Raw genomic sequence first — 20,507 nt, forward strand, 5'->3', positions numbered from 1 at the left:
GATGAGAATATAAATGAGTAAGTATTAATAATAAAAAGTCTTACCATAGTTCAGGGGCTGCCAAACTAGGCTACTCATGACCCCTAGAGTGTATAATAAGTTTGTAAATGAGTACAGGGAATATATTGTAAATAATAGTATTGCCCTATAGCAGTGTTGGCAAATGTTTTCTAATTCACGTGCCCAAACAGCAACTTCAAGCTACCTGTGAGCACCCCACATTATTCTATAGAATGGAGGAAGGACATGTTAACTCTGGGGAGCTGGACAGAGGGGTGGGGCATGCAAAAAAAACATCACTAGGTGCTGGGAAGAGGGGGAATGGAGCAGCTTCCCCGTGCCATCCTGGCACATATGCCAGTACTTCATCAACACTGCCCTATATAAATTAATTTCATTTTGTTTTTTATGCCATCATTCATGTTACGTGGAACTCTAGAATTTATTTCCTCTGTGACTAATTAGGGGATCGTGAAAGGTTGTGTTAGAAGTTAAAGGGTATAAGAAACAAAAAATGACTGGGAATCCTTATCTTAAGAGTCAACACCTATGATAAACTTTGAAGGAAGGGAGGACTTCTAAGAGGCAAAGATGAGCAGAGAGTGCATTCTGGACATTTACAAATGGGTGAAATAAGGAGATGGAGTTCTGGGCAATAGCAAATAGGTCAGATTCTTGTTTATTTTTTTTTTGTAATACTAAAATATTTAAATACCTCCCTTCCCTTCCTCCTTTACAGAAGGCATCTTTTTTTTCTTATAAACTTGAAAAAGTTGTATTTTATATATAAGATCTTTATCCAAAAATATCATCTATAAAATTTCCTCCCTAACTGAGAAGGAATCATTTGACCCAAAAAAAAAAGTATTTACATATAAAACTATGTCTTACTTATTTCCACTTATCATTTATTTCTCTGGAGGCATTTTTTTCATTTCTTATGGCACAATAGTATACCAACACAATCATATGCCATGACTTATTTAATAATTCCCTAATTGATGGGCATCCTTTCAATTTTCATTTCTTTGCCATCACAAAGAAAGCTGCCATAAATATTTGAGAATATGTAGTTACTTTTTTCTTTTTCCTTGATCAAAATGGGTCAATTTTGGTGGAATATTCAAGAAGCCCCAAAGGTAGGCTAAAGCCAGATTAGAAACAACCCTACAGCATCCTCTAGGTGTATTAACAGTACAAGTAAAATAAAAGAAAGAGAAGAAGAGGAGGAGGGAAGGAAAGGGGGGTTGATAAAGGAAAGGGAAGAATAAAGGGGAAATGGGGATGAGGAAAGGGGAAGAGAAAATGCCAAAGAGAAAAGCCCAGACTATCATGGTAATGATAGGAATTTTAACCATCCGGATATCTTCATTATATTCATCAAAAGAAGAGCAGCTGATCCATTTGTGATTTAGTTTAATGACCATTTCAGCAAAAGGGTAGAAGAAAAAGAACAAGAAAACTCCATTCAGCTGCTGGAGCATATTTCCTGAAGAACTGGTTTGACCATGTCAGCCTCCAAATAAATACACAGCAACGGCACCTACCTGCTTCTAGAATTAAGGAGAAACTCCTGTATTTGTCACTGAAAGTTCTTTACATCCTGACCCCTTCCTAATTTTCCAGTCTTCTACACCACTGCCCTTCTGCCCTCCATGGCCTAACCATACTGGCTCACTTTCAATTCCTCCCACCCAACATTCTATATCACCTCGCTTTTCTTTCATCTGGCTGCCTCCTGTATCTTTAATGCTTTTCTTTCCCACCTCCTGATAGAGATATGGAAAAATTTCAGGATTTGAATCCAAAAGGCCTACATTGAAATCCTGGTGGGCCAACTACCTAGGTAACCTGGGACAAATCATTTAACCTCTCCACAGTTCACTGTGCTAAACTGTAAAATGAAGAGGATGAACCAGATTATCACTGAGGTTACTTCCAATCTACAATCTTCATGGAGTCTCATGGTTCCTTCAAGATTCAACTCAAACAATCTCTCATGCCAGCATCCTTTCTGGTCTTCTGGGCTGCTAATGGCTTTACCTCAACATTGCCTTGTATTTTATTGTGTTATATGTCTTGTATATATTTACATTTAGATATATTGTCTCTCACATAAGAATGCAAGTTTCTTGAGGAACTACTACACTTCTGTCTCTGATTGATTGATTGATTGATCCATTAAACTAATATTTTGCATAGTCATTCAGCTCCAGTATAGTAGGAAGCTCTAAATAATGAAATTCTGAAAACAGAGGAATAAATCAAAACATGAGAAGGAAAAGTTGGGTCTGCCTAAAGAGATTGATATATATACGCAGGAAACACACTGACAAATTCAGACACTAAAAAGGCATTAGAAGATTGAAGCAAGAGAAAACATCATAAATAGAAAACTAACATAGTCCGTTAGGAATTAATTACATTGGAAGTGCTGAAATTCAAAATGTGCTAACGTTGGGTATGAATGCTAAAAACAATGAAAAGATACTATGGGTTGTTTTTTGAAGGCACATAGTGGCCAAAGGATGCACAAAGAAAAACAGTAATTACTTGTGATTGATAGAATGATCATGATGGATGATGGAGAAAACACTTACCTACCCAACTCTGACTTTATTCTCTCTCTCCACCAAAGAAAATGACCTTAGGATTTTGAAAACTAGAACAAAAATGATTAGCAGGGAGTAGAAATGAAATGCTTACTAAGATGGAGGGGTGGGAGAATGTCCTAGGAACTGTATTCCTGGAAGAGTTTTGTTGTTGTTTCTTTTTTAAGCAAGGCTTTCACAAAACCTTACATGTTCTATTTCTTGCTAAGATGGAAAGATATAGGATGCAATGGAAGTACAGTAAGATATCCAACTTGTTGAATTTCCATACCCAAAAACACTCATTAATCAGTTAGTAACTACTAGGAAAGAGATCCCTAGGGAGAAAAGATGCATCCTTGACCCAGACCTGTTTTACACTTTTTTCAGTTATATTAATGCTATTTGTTTTACTCTGTCTCAGTTTATGAAAGTTTTCCAAAGTTTAGAATAATCACTTCTTTCATCATTATGGCACAATAGTATTCTATTACATTTGTATGATATTTGTTCTTGAATGGGTCAATTACTTGGAGGATTTCCCAACTGCCCACCTACACAAATATTTATTAAACGATCAAAGAGTTTCAGTTGGAGGGGACCTTAGAGACCACTTGGTCCAGTTTCCCCATTTTGCAAATGAGGAACCTGAAGCTCAGAGAAATTGAGCAGTTTTCAAATGGTCACACAAATACTAAGTGATAGAGATAAAATTTGAACTCTGTTCCTCATTTTGGAGAAGGAGCATTCTTTCTAGTGCTCCACATTACCTCTTATAGTTAGTCCCATGTCTGACATATATTATATTGTGTGACTTGGTCAATCAAATAAGCTCTTGGTGCCTCCCCACAGTGCCCAATTGTCTAAGTCTATAAGCTACAGAGGAGATATTTATCTGCATTTGTAAAGATTGAGAACCTATTAGAATAATGAAATCCCAGGTCTGTTCTCCACCACCCTCCAAAAAAAAACCCATCTGCTTGCTTGTTAAATTTGAAAATGCTGCAAAAGTTGGCAGGATCACAATAAATAATGTGAATCATGAAATCCCAGGGCTATTCTTTTTCCCCAAGCCTCCCCCAAAATAGAAGTTTATCAAGTTTGAAAATTCCATAAATATTGACAGAATTATACTAAATAACATAAATAATAAAATCATAGGTCTGTTCCCCTGACCCCCCAAAAAAAATATTTTACTTCTCAAGATAGAAAATGATTAAAAGTTGGCAGAAGCCCAATATATTGAATGGAAAACTCTGGGATAGATACAAATATAGATGCACATATGTATACATACATGTATATTTTAATAGTGTCAATTTCATCATAGTATGAGGATCAATTGAAAGAAAGGGATGAGGAAGGAGAGACAGAAGCAGAAAGAGGGAGAGAGAAAGGGAAGAGACCGAGATGGATATATGGAGATAGAAATACATACACATATATGCATATACTTAAAATACTTTGGAAACCCTAAAGTACTTTCTAAACACTACATTATTTTTATCTAAATAGACTAGAAGAGTAGGCCAAATTTTAAAAGACACAATGATTATGAATCCTTCTTTGGGGGTAAAAACAACCAGCTTCACATATACAGAATGAAGACACATTCAGTGGATCATCCATAATTCCTGTAAAAAAAGGAACAGGTGGGTGGCAATACCTAGTGTGGAAACACTCTAATGGCTGGAATTAACCTTGGAGTCCAGGAAGACATAAGTGTGAATCCTTTCTCAGATACTTACAAGTTATGTGGCCCTGAGCAAGTCACTTATCCTCAGTTTACCCCAGTTTCATTGATGTCAAAATGGGGATAAAATTAGCACCTACCCCCAGAGACATTATTGGAATCAAATAATACAGCATTTGTAAAGTTCTTACAAACTTTAAATGATTTATAAATGCTAACTATTGTTTTAAAATACCTAGGAGGGAGAGGATAGCAATTATACTTCAAATTCAATAGCAACAGCGCTAAATGCCAGTCAAAAATCTGATGCTCTCTTTGGTTGATTTCTGAAAGACATAATGACCATAAATACAGAAAACCATAACTCCACTAATTCTCTTCTCTGGTAAAACCACACATACAGCATCTTTTTTTTTTCAGTACTGGACATTGTGTTTTTAATAAATTTAGAAGAAAGTAGGTACGATGGTGGGGGGAAAAAAGGAGAATGTGCCTTAAGAAAATCTGTGGAAGAAACAGAGGTATTTGGTAAAGAGGAAATATGATTTTGGGGGTCACTGAGAACTTTTTGAGAATTTGAAAGATTGATATGTGGACAAAGGATTAAATTTGTTCTATTTGGCCCCAGGGGGAAAGACTAGGAATATTGCTTGGAAGTTACATAAATTAGAAGGATTTGACTTGATGTGAGAAAAGAAACCTACTACTAATGAGAAATGTTCAATCATGGAATGGGCTGCCCTGGGATGTAGAGCATTATCCTCAATTGAGGTCTTAGAACAGAGAGAAAATGTCTGCTTATTAAGAATATTGAAGGTGAGACTCTTATACAGAGTCTCTACTTCTTTTCAACCTAGATATTGTATGAGGCTAGGAAAATCATCTCGATTTCATAAGGAGATAGTCTTGGGTGTGAACACAGACATTATTTGATTATAAAATAATTGCAAATATTGTTATGTTTCTTGATTGACAAATTAACAGTGTCATGACAAAGGTTCTATAAGTGGAATAGAATAGAAAAGCCAAATGTCCACCATGTCTAGAAGATGCTATAATTTTGGCAGTGTTTCATATATTTCTAAGTTACAATGATTAATGTCTACCAAAATACTTCAAAATCATTATATGAAAATCATTGGTTGGCTGTCATTAACAGCCCAGAAACTGTCCCTCAATTATATAGACAGTAAAGTCTAACTCTGCATGTGAAAGAAGCATGACATGAAGCCAAACCAAGCAGAACAAACTACATCAGCCTTTTAAAAACCAAATCATCTCTTGTCTAATATGAATGCATCAGTATTTATCTCCCACCTTCCTGTCCCAATCTCGAGGGAAAGTAACAGGCATCCATGAATGGAGAAAGTGTAACATTGACATTTGGCTACTGGTACTGTCCAACTGTGGACCGAAAGAAAATGGAGAAAACAGTTTTTGTTTAAATAAAAGTGAGAAAATAAAGCAGGGGCAGGTGGGAATACAAGGTATTTATGCTTTTAATTTTCAGCAGAGTCCAAGTCTCCAATTTAGAGGGAAACATCTTACTCATTGGTAAATCTTTAGTTTCCTTCAAATCTACACTCACATTTTAAGGTCCTTCATGTTCCTCCAATTTCAACTGCTCCCACTGATAGAACATCTCATGTATCTATTTTTATTGTTTTGCATATGCTTATTTGCCATATTATTTTACATGCACATATGTCTTCTTATTGAATGGAAGCTCCCTGAGACCTGGAGCTGTTTCATATATGTTTTCCACCTGACCACCTAATATAGGGCCTGATAAATGGTAGACACTCAACAGATGCCTATTGATTTATTTGCCTTTTGTTAAGAAAGGAATTGGTCCCTCTGTGCTGCAGTCAGTATACTTTTTAGCATAGAAGAATTCTTCTGATCTAAAAAAGAATTAAGGGATAACTTTCAGAATGCAGCACAAACACTGGGGAGTCCAAGAGGGGTGCAGTACAATATTGTCAACTCCTGCTCAAGAACATTTTCAAACTCAGAGCTGGGAAGTACATCTGGCATTCTCAAGGATAGAAAGTAAAAAAGAAACAAACAGTTATTGAGCACCTACTAGATGCCAGGCACTGTGCAAAGAGCTTTACATGTTATCTCATTTGATCTTCACAATAACCCTAGGAGATAGGTGGTATTATTATCTGCATTTTGCAGTTGAGGAAACTGAGGCAAATCAAGATTTAAGTAACTTGCCCAGAGTTACACAATAAATACCTGAGGCCAGATTCAACATAGGTATTCTTGAGTCCAAATCCAACAGTCTATCTACTGTGCCACTAAGGTGCCTCTAACACAAAGGTTATTAATTTTTTATAACCCTGTGATCTTCTTGCAAAGGTCTCTGAAGCTAGGTGCTAGGATAGCCAATGGACTCTTGTAGGAAAAATTTCAAATCCAAGCATTCTCACAATGACTGTGGGCACATATTGTCCAAGATAGCTATTATGTACCCCCGGGTAGATTCTTTTGAGATGGCACTTATTAAACTGTCTAGGATCATGAGTTTAGAGTTCTGAAGAATCTCAGAAGTCATCTAGCTGAATTCCCTACACACAATTTGTAGAAGGAAAATAAAATACAGAAATTGAAAGTGACAAGAAGAAAATAGTCAGTGTTGGAGTGTGTGTCACCTATGGGGCATGTGCAAGAAACTGAAAGTAAACTAGTTTGTATGGAATATAGGATAGCTCCTCTGAGCCTCAGTTTCCCTAACTGTAAAATTAGGGATGTAACAGTAAGTGGGGTCTCTGTTACACCTCTAAATCTATATCCCTTTGATATTGTAAGTTCCAAGATTTTATTCCTGGATGGCATAAATAGAAGTTGGGGGAGAAGAGGCAGCAAGGTGACTCAGCAGATAGCCATCCAAACCTAGATATGGGAGATCCTGGGTTCAAATCTGACCTCAGACTCTTCCTAGCTGTGTGACCCTGGGCAAGTCACTTAACCCCTTTTTCCTAGCTCTTACTGCTCTTCTGTCTTGGAACTGATACTTAGCTTTGATTATAAAATGGAAGGTGAGAGTTAATTTTTTTAGTTTGCTGGTGAGGAAATTGTGGAAGAAGGGAAATGAGGATTTTAGGTTGAGATGTTGAATTTAAGATGCCATCATCAACCTCCAGCTCCTTAATCACCCAGAGTTTTTCTTCTAATCCTGCTTAGAGGGCAAATTAGTTAACCACATCTTTCTATTTGTTTTAACATACATTTCTTCCTGAAATGTCTTGATAATGATACTTTATATATTTCTAATTTCCCCACTTGTATGTGTTTGTGCATTTGTAATTTATTGAATTATAATAGCAGCAAAGACATATTTCAAATTCTACCTTAATCGTCCATTTCCACTATTTCATCAGTGAATAAGAATGTTCCATTGAGTACTAAAGATGCAGCACTTAATAACACAAAAAAATTCATTCATTCTCTTTTTAAAAAGACCATCCAGATACACACAACACTTCCTTAGAAACATTCTGGCTACATACACACTCTTCTTTCTCTCTGAACCTTACAGTCTTCTCCACTATAAAAATGATTCCATTACCAAGAGGGCATTAGCACTCTAGAGTGTCATTAAGGTAGTTCCTTTAAGTAGAAAATAGCATGGGTGGTAAAGAAGTGCATTGTCCTACTTTCATACCTGGAGAATCAGTGATTTCATCATTGTGGGTATAACCTCTGTCAAACCATATGGCACCCCTGCAGTAGATGGTCTCAGAGAGATGCTATAACCAAAACAATTATCACCCTGCTGCTGACCTGCAGACAAGCTTTCCTTCCCAAACTTAGATAAGGTGGTCATTAGACAAGAAATTGATAATCCATCATTAGACTCATACTCAAAGCCCTTTTATTTTAGTAGAACTTCCTAGAACTTATGCCCTAAAGATTTAGAACTTTATAACCCAATTCACCTACACTCAGCAGAACTTTCTGGCAGGAGTATGCCCAGTAATGCGTTGTTTGCTATAATTTTAATTTGTTCCAAGCTTAGGTTCAATATGATCAAAATTACAAAGAAGGAATTCTATAATGTTGTGCACTGTGATCCCTTTATGTCCTCCTTAGTAACTGAAAATTAAACTATCTCCTTCACTCATCTTGGTCACAATGTCATCTAATTAATTAACCTTCCATATATTTAATTATCCTCTTGTCCCATCAATTTACCCTTTCATCTTGTTTTTTCATCCATTCTTATTTCCCATCGTGGGGTCTACTGTCTTCAAAGAAATTCACAACACAGATTTTTTAATCCTATGCCACAATTTTAACTGCTCCTGGGGCTTTAATGGATCTTCTGTCTTCTTCCTCGTTTTCACTGCAGGAAGCATCATAATTCATTCTAGGTGATGTTCCTATGGCATAAAAGAATACATACAGGACATAAGAGTTATAACATATTGTACAGGGAAGAAATGAGGATAACCTTGATCTGAGAACCAGGCTGCTTACACAGTGATAGACATTTAGAATAGAAGCATTGGCAATGGAAGGCACAGTGGATCTGGAAGTTGAAGATTTGCGTTCAAGATTCCACCCTGTTACTGCATTCAAGTCATTTCCTATCCTGGAACTTTGTTTTAAAATGGAGATTATAATACGAACTTCTGACAGTGAGGAAGTTGTCAGATCAAAAAGATAATGTTGTCAGCTGTTATTATAATGGGGAGGATTATTGTCAGCTATTATAATGGGGAGGAGGAAAAACATGGAGTAGTGGTAAGAAAATTAATTTAAAGAAAATATTCCATATATATTGTCTGGCTCCAACACATAAGTTGATTATCACTGGAGTGAAACTGATCAGAAATAATAGGTGGAAGGACAGAGAGTGGCAAAGTCAGAGGACAGAGTTAAGAATTGGACCTTGGCTTTTCAGGGAACATCCTGTAGGGGCCCTACAGATATCCAGTTGAAATTTTGTCATGGTGAAGGGTTAGGGTAAGAAATAAGCATGAATTTAGGGTTAAGGGTTAGCAAGGATACATCCAATGAGGCTGACCCATAAGGTCACAGGGCTTCTCACTCAGGTCATCACCTAGCATCCTGCTGGCTTTCTTGTATTCAATTTGACATGGATGCTGAAGACTCAGCTGCCTTAGATTCTTTTTCTAGGCCCCTCTGTAGGTGCAGGGACATCTTTAGAATTGTTCATGAATAAAGTCTTCAGGCAAATCTTGATGGTTAAACATTGCTGACCCAAATTTGGATGGAGGAGATTATGGTGGGTGTGGAGGGTCTCATCAGGGGCTAAGTCCATTTGAAATAGAGTGGCTTCCAAACTGAGGAATTCATAGCACCAGTTTCTCTAAGTTGTATGTAGAATGAATGTAAGCATTGGAAGTAGATGAAAACAAAGTGATAGAGAAGATGAGGCAAGAGCTAATAAAGAAGGTGCCCAAGAAGAGAGGCATGGCCACCTGAGGGACCCACAAATTCTTCAGAAAGGACATCACTATAGTTCTGTAGTGATTTCTTTGGTGCCAAATGCTTCTGCACTGTATCAGGTAAGCCCTGGTAATGGGAAGGGTTTCATTTCTGCACCAAATTACAGCTGCTTCTGTCATCCTCAGGGGTGGGTTAATCTACTCCCTATATCTCTACTCAGCATTTTCATAACTTTCCAAACCAGTGTCTCACCCTATCACCCTCCTTATGTATGTTGTGTCTCCCTATTAGAATGTAAGCTTCTGGAAGGAAAAGATTATCTGCATTTACAACTGTATCTTCAAGGCTTAGTGTAATGCTTGGCATGTTATAAATACTTAATAATTTTTTCTCAACACATGCCAAGTATGAGTTGAATGCTGAATATAACTAAGAATGACTCCTGAAGTAGGAATAGAGGAATAAATATCATTAAGGCAAGAAATTAGAAAGGTTGATGGGTCAGGCAGCAGCAAGAACTGGGTATAATAGCCTAAGTGCAATTCTCGTTGCCATAAAATGATTAAAGAAACTAGATGAAGACCTCCAGCATATTGCATAACTCCTCTCTGAAAGATTTATGGCAAGACAAAAAGATCATATAGAATAAGAAGGCATTAATGAACTATGATCTTAATGGAGAAGAGAATTGCCATATTAATCAAATAATTCATCAAAGTATTGAAGCATGTCACATTGTTGACCTATTTTGAGTTTATTGTCCACTAAAACCCACAGATATTTTTTCTAGCTAATTATTAGGCATCTAATACCTCCCTCATTCTATTTTTCTAATGTTAATTTTTTCTTAACCTAAATGTGTAAAGTTGAATTTTTCCTATTAAATTTTATCATAATAGATTTGGCCCATTATTCTAGCCTGTCAAGATCATTTTTCCTGATTATTCTGCTTCACAATACCTCTGAACTTTGTTCACTTAAACATTTTATAAGCTCATGATTCATACTTTTACCTAAGTTGCTGATAAAAAATGATGAACAACACTGATCCACAGAAAAATGCCTGTGGCACTCCATTAGATATCACTGTACAAATTGACATTGGACCCCTTAATGATTATTCTTTGAATCTGGTCCTTCAATCAGTTCTGAAGTCTCCTAACTATACAATCATTCAGTCTCCATATATATTCAGAAACACTGGAAATAGTAATAGAATCACTCCAAAAATAATTTTCATAAGAAATGTCCTTTTTAGGCTGAGGTTTATCACCAGGTTGACTGCATGGTCAGTCATTTTTCTACTGCAGCAGCTTTCAAAGACCATATATAGTTATAAATAAATATATGTATATGTATTATATATACACTGTGATATTGAAATCAGTTTAAAAGACTGATATATATTAATTTAAGGTCACCAAGGAATTCACTTATGTAACTCCTAAATGAAACACTCATTAGCTGCCAAATTTTTATGGTGTTTTAATTACAACCAGGAGGAAGAAAGTCTTAGAAGGGGAGAGAGAGAGAGAGAGAGAGAGAGAGAGAGAGAGAGAGAGAGAGAGAGAGAGAGAGAGAGACTTAGAGGGGGAGAGAGAGAGAGAGAGAGAGAGAGAGAGAGAGAGAGAGAGAGAGAGAGAGAGAGAGAGAAAGAGAGAGAGAGACTTAGAGGGGGAGAGAGAGAGAGAGAGAGAGAGAGAGAGAGAGAGAGAGAGAGCCTTAAATTGACTCTTACCCTCCTCACAGGAAGTCCCGAGAACTCCAGAGGCTGTCCTCTACCTCACTTCCTGCATCTCACATGTGCCAATGGTGGCTCTAGCTTGACCTTTTTTTTGCACATGTCTGTTGAAGGCCATATTCTCAAATAATTAAATCTTGAGTTTGCTGCAAGCCCTTCCTAATCTTGTTACACTGAGTAGGGTGGAGAATGTGGTTTCCAAGACCTGATTCAGTTATTCCAAGTATCTCTATTGTTATTGATCAGGAAATAGCTAAATCAGATCTTCTAAAGAATGGTCTGAATAGAGTGGAGTAGTTTTGAAATTCACAACACCAAATAGGAATTTAGTAAGGAAGTAGCCAAATAATGGTTTGATTGAAAAGAGACCAAATCTCCCAAACTTAAATTAGTTTTATGTTTTAGCCTTTATTTTTTAAGTAATGTGTTGTTAATATTGTTTGAGTCAAATACAAAATGTATTGAGTCTAATTTTATATTCTTAAGTAATTATTTTTAAAACTTCAAATGACTCATTTATCCCATCAACTTATTTCTTCTGTTGTCTTCCAGTTGAACATCCCTGGTAAAACTATAATCAAGTTGGTGAGAATTCATAATGATTCTGTTGTCTTTTAAAAGGACACAAGAATTGGGAACTCAGTCCCAGAACAGACTTTGCCAATTTTTACCTTACCAATATTTTTGCAAGATCTTATGTGTTTCTTAGGTATAATGTCTAGATTATATCATGTAGCATTTTGTCCTATAAAAATCAAGATGTTCTGTGCTTATATCATTCCTTTAAAGACATGAATTTTAACTGGTTAGTGGGATTGCTTATTCTCTATAAAAAATAGGGTTTGGATGATTATAATTTATTGGAGGGTTTTAAAATTGCTTTTTAGTATCCTTTATCATTGTTTTCTTGTGAAGTCTAAACTTGGTTAATATAGTCTGATTGTTTCATTGTTCCAGGGAGTGAGTACATTTAAGAGAAATTAAAATGTCAAAATCAGAGCTCTAGATTTTATATGTGTAAAAGCTTTGTCTTATATTGGACATTGTAATAGGCATGATTGATTATCATGTTGGATTTCAATCTATGAATCACATAGAAAATATATCCTTTTTCCTTTTGATTATACCATCAGACTAAGATCTGGCTGTATAACCATACTTTTACTCTTATCCACAATGAATCATTTTTGCATTTAACCATTAAGCATCAAAGACCTAATCAGAAACATTTCATTGAGTTTAAGTGAAGGGCATTCCTTTAGTTACTATTCCTATATGTAGCAAAAGCAGGCAGGCTGTAGGCAGCACCATTTCTGCCCTCAAAGAGCTTACCTATTAATAGGAGAAACAATTGAAACACATAAAAGCAGACAAGAAACCCACAGAAGTTTATTAAAATATATTTTCTTCCACATAGAAATGTGGCCTGGTTTATTATAAAAGTAAGACAGCTGCTCAGGGAAGGTTGTTGAGGTGATGGAAGAGACTGAAATGACACTGTGCTATGTGAAGGGTATGCAGAGAAAAGGGCCAAGGTACTCAAGGAAGAGAGTAGGGGCATGATTGAGAGACAGTGGTAGAGTGCAAGGATCACAAGATGGAGAGTCACCATACTTGAGCTTGAGTCTCACTCCATCAGTTAATAGCTGACATTTATTCTCTCTCAGTTTCTTCATCAATTAAACTGGGGTAATAATACTTGCACTACTTACCTCACAGAGTTGTTGTGAAGGAAACAATTTGTAAGCCTAGATAGATAGATAAATAGATAGATAGATAGATAGATAGATAGATAGATAGATAGATAGATGGATGGATGGATAGATGGATAAATGGATGGATAGATGAATAAATGGACAGATAGGTGAGTAGATAGATAGATAGATAGATAGATAGATAGATAGATAGATAGATAGATAGATAGATGAATAGATATACCAATACTGTAGTTATTTTAATAATAATGACTGATGAAATGGATTAGGAGTCAAAATGCCTAGATTTCAGTCCCCATTGTGCCTCTTCTAAGATATGTGACCTCAGACAAGGGGCTTAACCTCTTTGAGCCTCAGTTTCTTCATCTGTAAGATAAGGATAACCTGAATTCCTCATAATATTCTTGTGTGGATGAGATGAGATTATATATATATATGTATATATATATATATATATATATGTGTGTGTGTGTGTGTGTGTGTTTATAAAGTGTTGTCCAAGTGAATGAGCTCTTATTGAGGAGGAAGATAAAAATAGGTGAATTGTAAGAGATGGCTAAGAGAATAGCATGAAAAGACTTCAGAAATCATCTTGACTAGGGACTCTTAATCTGTGGTCTGTGAACTTTTTGTAAAAAATATTTTGATAGATACTTTAATGTCATTGTTTTCCTTTGCAATCTTATGTATATTGTGTATTTGACAGCATTATTTTGATAAGGGATCCATAGGTTTCACCAGAGAGCCAAAGGAGTCTATAACACAAATAAGCTTAAGAATCCCTGGTCTAGTCCAACCTCAGCATTTCACAGTTCAGTAAACCAAGCCTCAGAGAGATTAAATTACAGTCATAAATAGGATTATTTGGCTAGAGTGGGTAGCTTATGCTATCTACTGGGCTTATTAGAAAAGTAGAAGAGTTAGTGAGAGATGTAAGAAGGATTAATTGATTAAGGTATTAATTTGATTCAAGAGTTAGTGGAGGAGGGGGCAGCTGGATAGCTCAGTGGATAGCTGGATAGCTCAGCCAGGCCCAGAGATGGGAGGTTCTGGGTTCAAATCTGGCCTCAGACACTTCCCAGCTGTGTGACCCTGGGCAAGTCACTTAACCCCCATTGCCTAGCCCTTACCACTTTTCTGCCTTGGAACCAATACACAGTATTAATTCCAAGACAGAAGGTAAGGGTTTAAAAAATTAAAAAATAAAAAATAAATTTAAAAAGAGTTAGTGTAGGAGCCAGTGAGGTGGCTTAGAGGTTTGAGAGCCAGACTTAGAGAAAAGAGGTCCTGGATTCAAATTGGACCTCACACATTTCTACATGTGTGACTGTGGGCAAGTCACTTAATCCCCATTGCCTAGCCCTTACTGCTCTTTTACTTTAGAACCAAGATAGAATTGATTTTAAGATGTAAGGTAAGGGTTTTTTTTTAAAGTTAGTGAAAAAAAACCAGACTTCAACTTTCATTTCTTTTCTAGTCTAATGCAACAGACTTTGTGATCAATAAATGCTTATTGGATGAATAAGACTTTTCAAGAAGAGTGATTAATAAAAATTGGTAAAAATGGAAAAAATAAAACTAAAAAGAACCTCTTTTTAGAGTGATTAAGACGATTGATGATTTGAAGTCTTTCAGAATATCAATGGGTCAATGGAAAGTATGCATCATAGATAGAATTTGAACTTATATTTCCTTGATTCCGAGACCAGATCTCTAATTACTAGATCAAAATGTTACTCACCAACTAAGTGGTCTTTTTAAAAAAGAAAATAGAATTAGTGTCCATGGTGAGGCTTCAATGATTCTCAATGAATTCTGCTTTACTTTCTACATTCTCACTCTCATATACAGTGCTCCCTCACTTTCCCAGAAGCAGATTAGGCTACTTTCTCCCTAAAAAGTGGTGTCACATTGGACTAAGGATTCAGATTATTGAAATCACTTCCTCATAGATAAGTGGAAAGCAGTTATATGAAGCTCAGACTGATGAAACATAATGGAAAATCACTCATCTGAATCAAGACAAAGGGATTCTCAGTGTCTATCCTGGCTGAATCATTCCTCTGTTGTGGCAAGCTAAATCTCCTGTTCTTCTAACTATGAATGAGCCATAAGTGACTTATGTTGTTCAAGTACTGAACCTAAAGTACAAAGGAACTGATTTGAGCCAGACCCAACCCAGAACACCATAATTTCAATAATACACTTGAGAAGTTTGCCAGGTCACAAATCCAAGCTCACTGGCCTATAATTTACAGTTTGTAATCGAGACATTTGCTCTTCTCCTATTTACTAGTAGAGTTGGAGTCATCCTTTAGCTTCTATTAGCTACATTTCTGTCTGTCATCAAACACATTATCTAAGCCCAACCATATTAGGAACTATAAAAGGATTTAGAGGAAAGCTATTTGCTCACATTTCTTTCTTTCTCTTTTTTTTAATCTACTTCCCATCCTGACACCTCTGGGCCCTCTTATAAAGTACTTATTAGAGAACCTGACATATAGTTGGTGCCTAATGAATCTTTATTCCCTTCCTTCTTTCCTGGGCTTGATGAGATAGTACAGAGCATTGGAGAGACCACTACTCTAAATGTTGGAAGAAGACAGCTGAAATCTAAGCTATGACCATAAACACCACAATCCAAAGAACTGGAAAGAACCTCAGAGGCTACTGACTCCAACTCCATCATTGTCTTCACCCTTAGAATTTAAATTCCCTGTGATTCTGCCATTCTTTGGGCCTATATATTCAGCATTTATGATAGTTCCTGATACAAAGCAAGTACAGGTTTCCCTTCCACATCATAGCTCTCCTCATCAGGGTTTTGCTATCATGGGTAGGCATAAGAAATTAAATGGGAATTTGGGGGGAGTTTTGAGGAAGCCACAGAAGACAAATGAAGGCCAGCAGATAATACAAAAAAGGTTTAGAATCTAAGAAATGCATAAAATTTATATACAGAATTGTATATTATCAATATACTTTATCTTTTAATACCATAAAAATACACAATTTCTTTTACTACAAACACTCCAGAGAGGAAAAAGGAAAAAAATTCAGGTTTCTTCTCTGGTATGAAGGGAGGGTCAAAAATTTTTTGCAGATTTTCCACATCTCAGGGGTATCCTTCCCCTAATCCCCAAGATGTGGAAGGAATACCTGTATAGGCTAAATATTTGTTGATTGACCTTATAAAGACAAAAACTGTGATCTAAAGAGATACTTGTCTGATATATGATCAGACAGATGGTGTCATTGAATCCTTGATCCTGCAATCATAGATTTAAATCAAAAAGGACCTTAGAGACCCTCAAGTCCATGTGACTCATTTTACAGGTGAGTCAACTAAGAAACCAAGAGGTTATAAGACTTTTCCAGAGTCCCAAAGTTTTTAAGTACATAAGGCAGGATTTGAACCATAGAGGCTTCCTGACACCAGGCCCAGAACTCTGCTTTCACTCACCACAGAGGATATTTTTTGACTTGAGAATGCTTTCTAGGCACAAATATTGGCATGCTTACTTCACGGGGAGGGAGGCCAAGACAACAATAGTTTTCTCTTCTCTGAGACTGAATATCAGACCTGAGGCTGCCACGAGGGAAGATCTCAAGAAAAGAGAGCAACTATCAGGGATTGGTTTGTTGTTTCAATCATGTGCCCATTCTTAGTGACAGAGGAGGACTCCCCAAAAAATGTTCCAGACAGACTGTTCCCCTTTCCCTTGGTCTATCATTACTGAAGAGTTCATTCCTATTTTCCTACTCAGACTTCTCTTGGCTTTATATGAATTTTTCATCCAGGCCCTGGTTCCCATGTTTTGTGTCTTTCAGCCAGCTGAGGCCCCTGGCCATTTCAATAGACTGGAGCTTTTAAAAGCCACTCTGGGCTCCTCTTCCTTCCCCTTCACCCACCCCCTGATGTGTGGATCCCCCCATTTCTTTGTCCCTCAATTCAATTTTGTACAGTAAGTTGAAATATCAACAAAGTCAGGTTGACCTAAATGTGAAATGAAATATTTCCATTATCTGCTCAGAATCACTGCTAAATACCAAAGTTGTTGACCCACATGGAGTCGAAATCTACTTTGTAAGCCATATAACAAGGAAGACTGGGATGCATTACTCATACCCTGGGTTTACTCAGAGAATGAGAGCAGGACTGGTGGGAAAAGAATCAGGGCTGGGTAGAAAAAGCCCTATTGTGTTGGGTGACAATGAGAAGGTGCTACTGAGTGTTTTTCATTTCCCCAATTAATAAGTAATCAGATCCACCAAACAACAAATTATTAGAACCTCAACAATTAATCAATCAACATTTCTAAATCCCAGAATTAAGAAAAGCAGAATGCCACTCTTAAAGTTAGATAAACCTGGGGTCAGTTCTGCTTCCAACAAATACTATCTGAGCAACTCTGTGCAAATCACTTAGATATTTTCAGGTAATTCTTAAGAGCTTAAATGAAAGAGAAGGTACTTATGCTGGTAGAGTGAATTTTCATTTTATTTTTTATTTTTTCCAGATTACATGTCATATATTAATAATTATTTTCTGACAATTTGTCATCCATGTTCTTTTCCCCTCTCTCCAAGAGAGCAGGTAACATGACATGGGTTCTACATGTTATCATGCAATACAGATTTCCATATTTATCATGTTGTCAAATTATATATATATCATTTACAGTAAAGAAAAATTTTTGGAAGAAATAAAGTGAAGAATGGGATATGTTAATTTGCATTCAGACTCCATCACTTCCTTCTATGGTGGTGGGTAGCCTTTTTTGTCATAAGTCACTTGCAGTTGTCCTGGATCCTTGCATTGTTGATAATAGTTAAGTCATTTTCAGTTGATTATTGTATGCTATTTTTGTTACTGTGTACAGCATTCTGCTGGTTCTGCTCACTTCACTTCATATCACTTTACATAAATCCTTCCAAGCTTTTTGGGTGATCATTTTGTCATTCCATTACCGTTATACACCATAATTTCTTCAGCCATTCTCCAATTGATGGACATCTCTTCAGTTTCCAGTTTGGGGCCACCACAAAAAGAGCTGCTATAAATGTTTTTGTACAAGTGGGTCCTTTATCCCTATCTTTTATCTCTAGGATACAGACCAAATAGTGCTATTGTTGGATCAAAAAGTATGCACAGTTATACAGCCCTTTACTCATGATTCCAAATTGCATTTCAAAATGGTTGGACCAGTTTACAGCTCCACTAAGAGTGAATCAGTATCCAAAATTTTCCAAATCCTCATTTATTATTTTTGTCTTATTAACTAGTCTGATAAGCATGATGTGGTACCTCAGATTTGTTTTAATTTTCATTTCTCTAATTTATAGTATTTTGGAGCATTTCTTCATATAACTAAAGATAGTTTTTATTTCTTCATTTGAGAATTGCCAGTTCATATCCTTTGATCACTTTTCAACTGGGGAATGCTTTGTATTCTTATGTTTGACTCAGTTCCCTGCACATTTAAGAAATGAGGCCTTTGTCAGAGACACTTTCTATAAATATTTTTCCCAGGTTATTGTCCACCTTTTAATTTTGGGTTACATTGGTTTTGTTTGTGCAAAATCTTTTAAATCTAATTTGGTCAAAGGTATCTATTTTATAACTCAAAATGCTTTTTATGTCTTGCTTGGACCTAAATTCTTCCTTGTTCCATAGGTCTGATAGGTAAACTAATTTGTGCTGCCCTTATTTATGATGTCATCCTTTATTCTAAATCATGTGTCTATCCATTTTGACTTTACCTTGGTATATGACATTAGTCTGTGCCTAGTTTCTGCTATATTCTTTTCTAGTTGAATTGAGTTATTGAAAACTAATTCCTTCTTCTAAAATCTTGGACTGAAAAAATGTTCTAAATCTCATAATTAGAGAAGTGCAAATCAAAACAACTCTGAGGTACCACCTCACACCTTGCTAATTAGCTAACATTAGAGCAAAGGAAAGTAATAAATATTGCAGAGGGTATGGCAAAATTGGGATATTAATGCATTGCTGGTGAAGCTGTAAATTGATACAATCATTCTGGATGGTAATTTGGAACTATGCCCAAAGGGCAATAAAAGACTGTCTGCCCTTTGATCCAGCCATACCACTGCTTGGTTTATACCCCCAAAGAGATCATAGGGGAAAAGACTTGTACAAGAATATTTATAGCTGAGCTCTTTGTGGTGGCAAAAAATTTGGAAAATGATAGGATGATCTTCAATTGGGGAATGGCTGCACAAACTGTGGTACCTGTTGGTGATGGAATACTATTGTGCTGAAAGGAATAATGAACTGGAGGAATTCCATGGGAACTGGAACAACCTCCAGGAATGGATGCAGAGTGAGGGGAGCAGAACCAGGAGAACGTTATACAGAGACTGATACACTGTGCTACAACTGAATGTAATGAACTTTTCTACTAGCAGCAATGCAATGATCCAGCACAATTCTGAGGGACTTATGAGAAAGATGCTATCCACATTCAGAGGAAGAACTGTGGGAGTAGAAACACAAAAGAAAACAACTGCTTAATCACATGGATTGATGGGGATGTGACTGGGGATATAGACTCTAAACAATCACCCTAGTGAAATTATCAATAATATGGAAAGAGGTCTTGATCCTCTTTCCACATGTAAAAACAGTGGAATTACACATTGGCTATGGACAGGAGTTGGGGGAGGAGAGAAGGGAAAGAACATGAATCATGTAACCATGGAAAATATTCTAAATTAATTAATTAAATAATTTTAATTCAAATTTAAACAAATAAAAATAAAATCTTAGACCTTTGGTTTTGTCAAACACTAAATTGTTATGGTCACTTACTACTTTGGTTCAAGTACCTAATCTATTTCATTGATTCCACTATATTTCTTAGTCTATGCCAAATTATTTTGATAGTTGCTGCTGAAATAGAGTTTGATATCCAATACAGTTAAGTCATCTTCCTTCATATTTTTTCATTAATTCCCTTGGTATTCCTGGACTTTTGTTCTTCCAGACAAATTTATCATTTTTTCTAACTCTATGAAATAATTTTTTAGGTATTTTGATTGGTATGGCACTGAATTGTTATTTTTATTATATTGTCTTTGTCTACTCATTAGCAACTAATATTTTCCACTTGTTTAGGTCTGACTTGGTGTGAAACCTGTTTTGTAGTTGTAATCATATAGTCCCTGGGTTTGTCTTGGCAGGTAGAGTTAGAGGGAGTTTTCTCACTGGAGTTCCCTAGACCAGTGAAATTACAAGCTCAATTTCTTCTTAATTTTGAAATGAGATGCAGAACAATATAGTGAATAGAAAAACAGCCTCAAAGTCAGACCTACTT

The sequence above is a fragment of the Monodelphis domestica genome, chromosome 5 (assembly GCF_027887165.1).
Source record: "Monodelphis domestica isolate mMonDom1 chromosome 5, mMonDom1.pri, whole genome shotgun sequence".
In the NCBI taxonomy this organism is placed as follows: Eukaryota; Metazoa; Chordata; class Mammalia; order Didelphimorphia; family Didelphidae; genus Monodelphis; species Monodelphis domestica.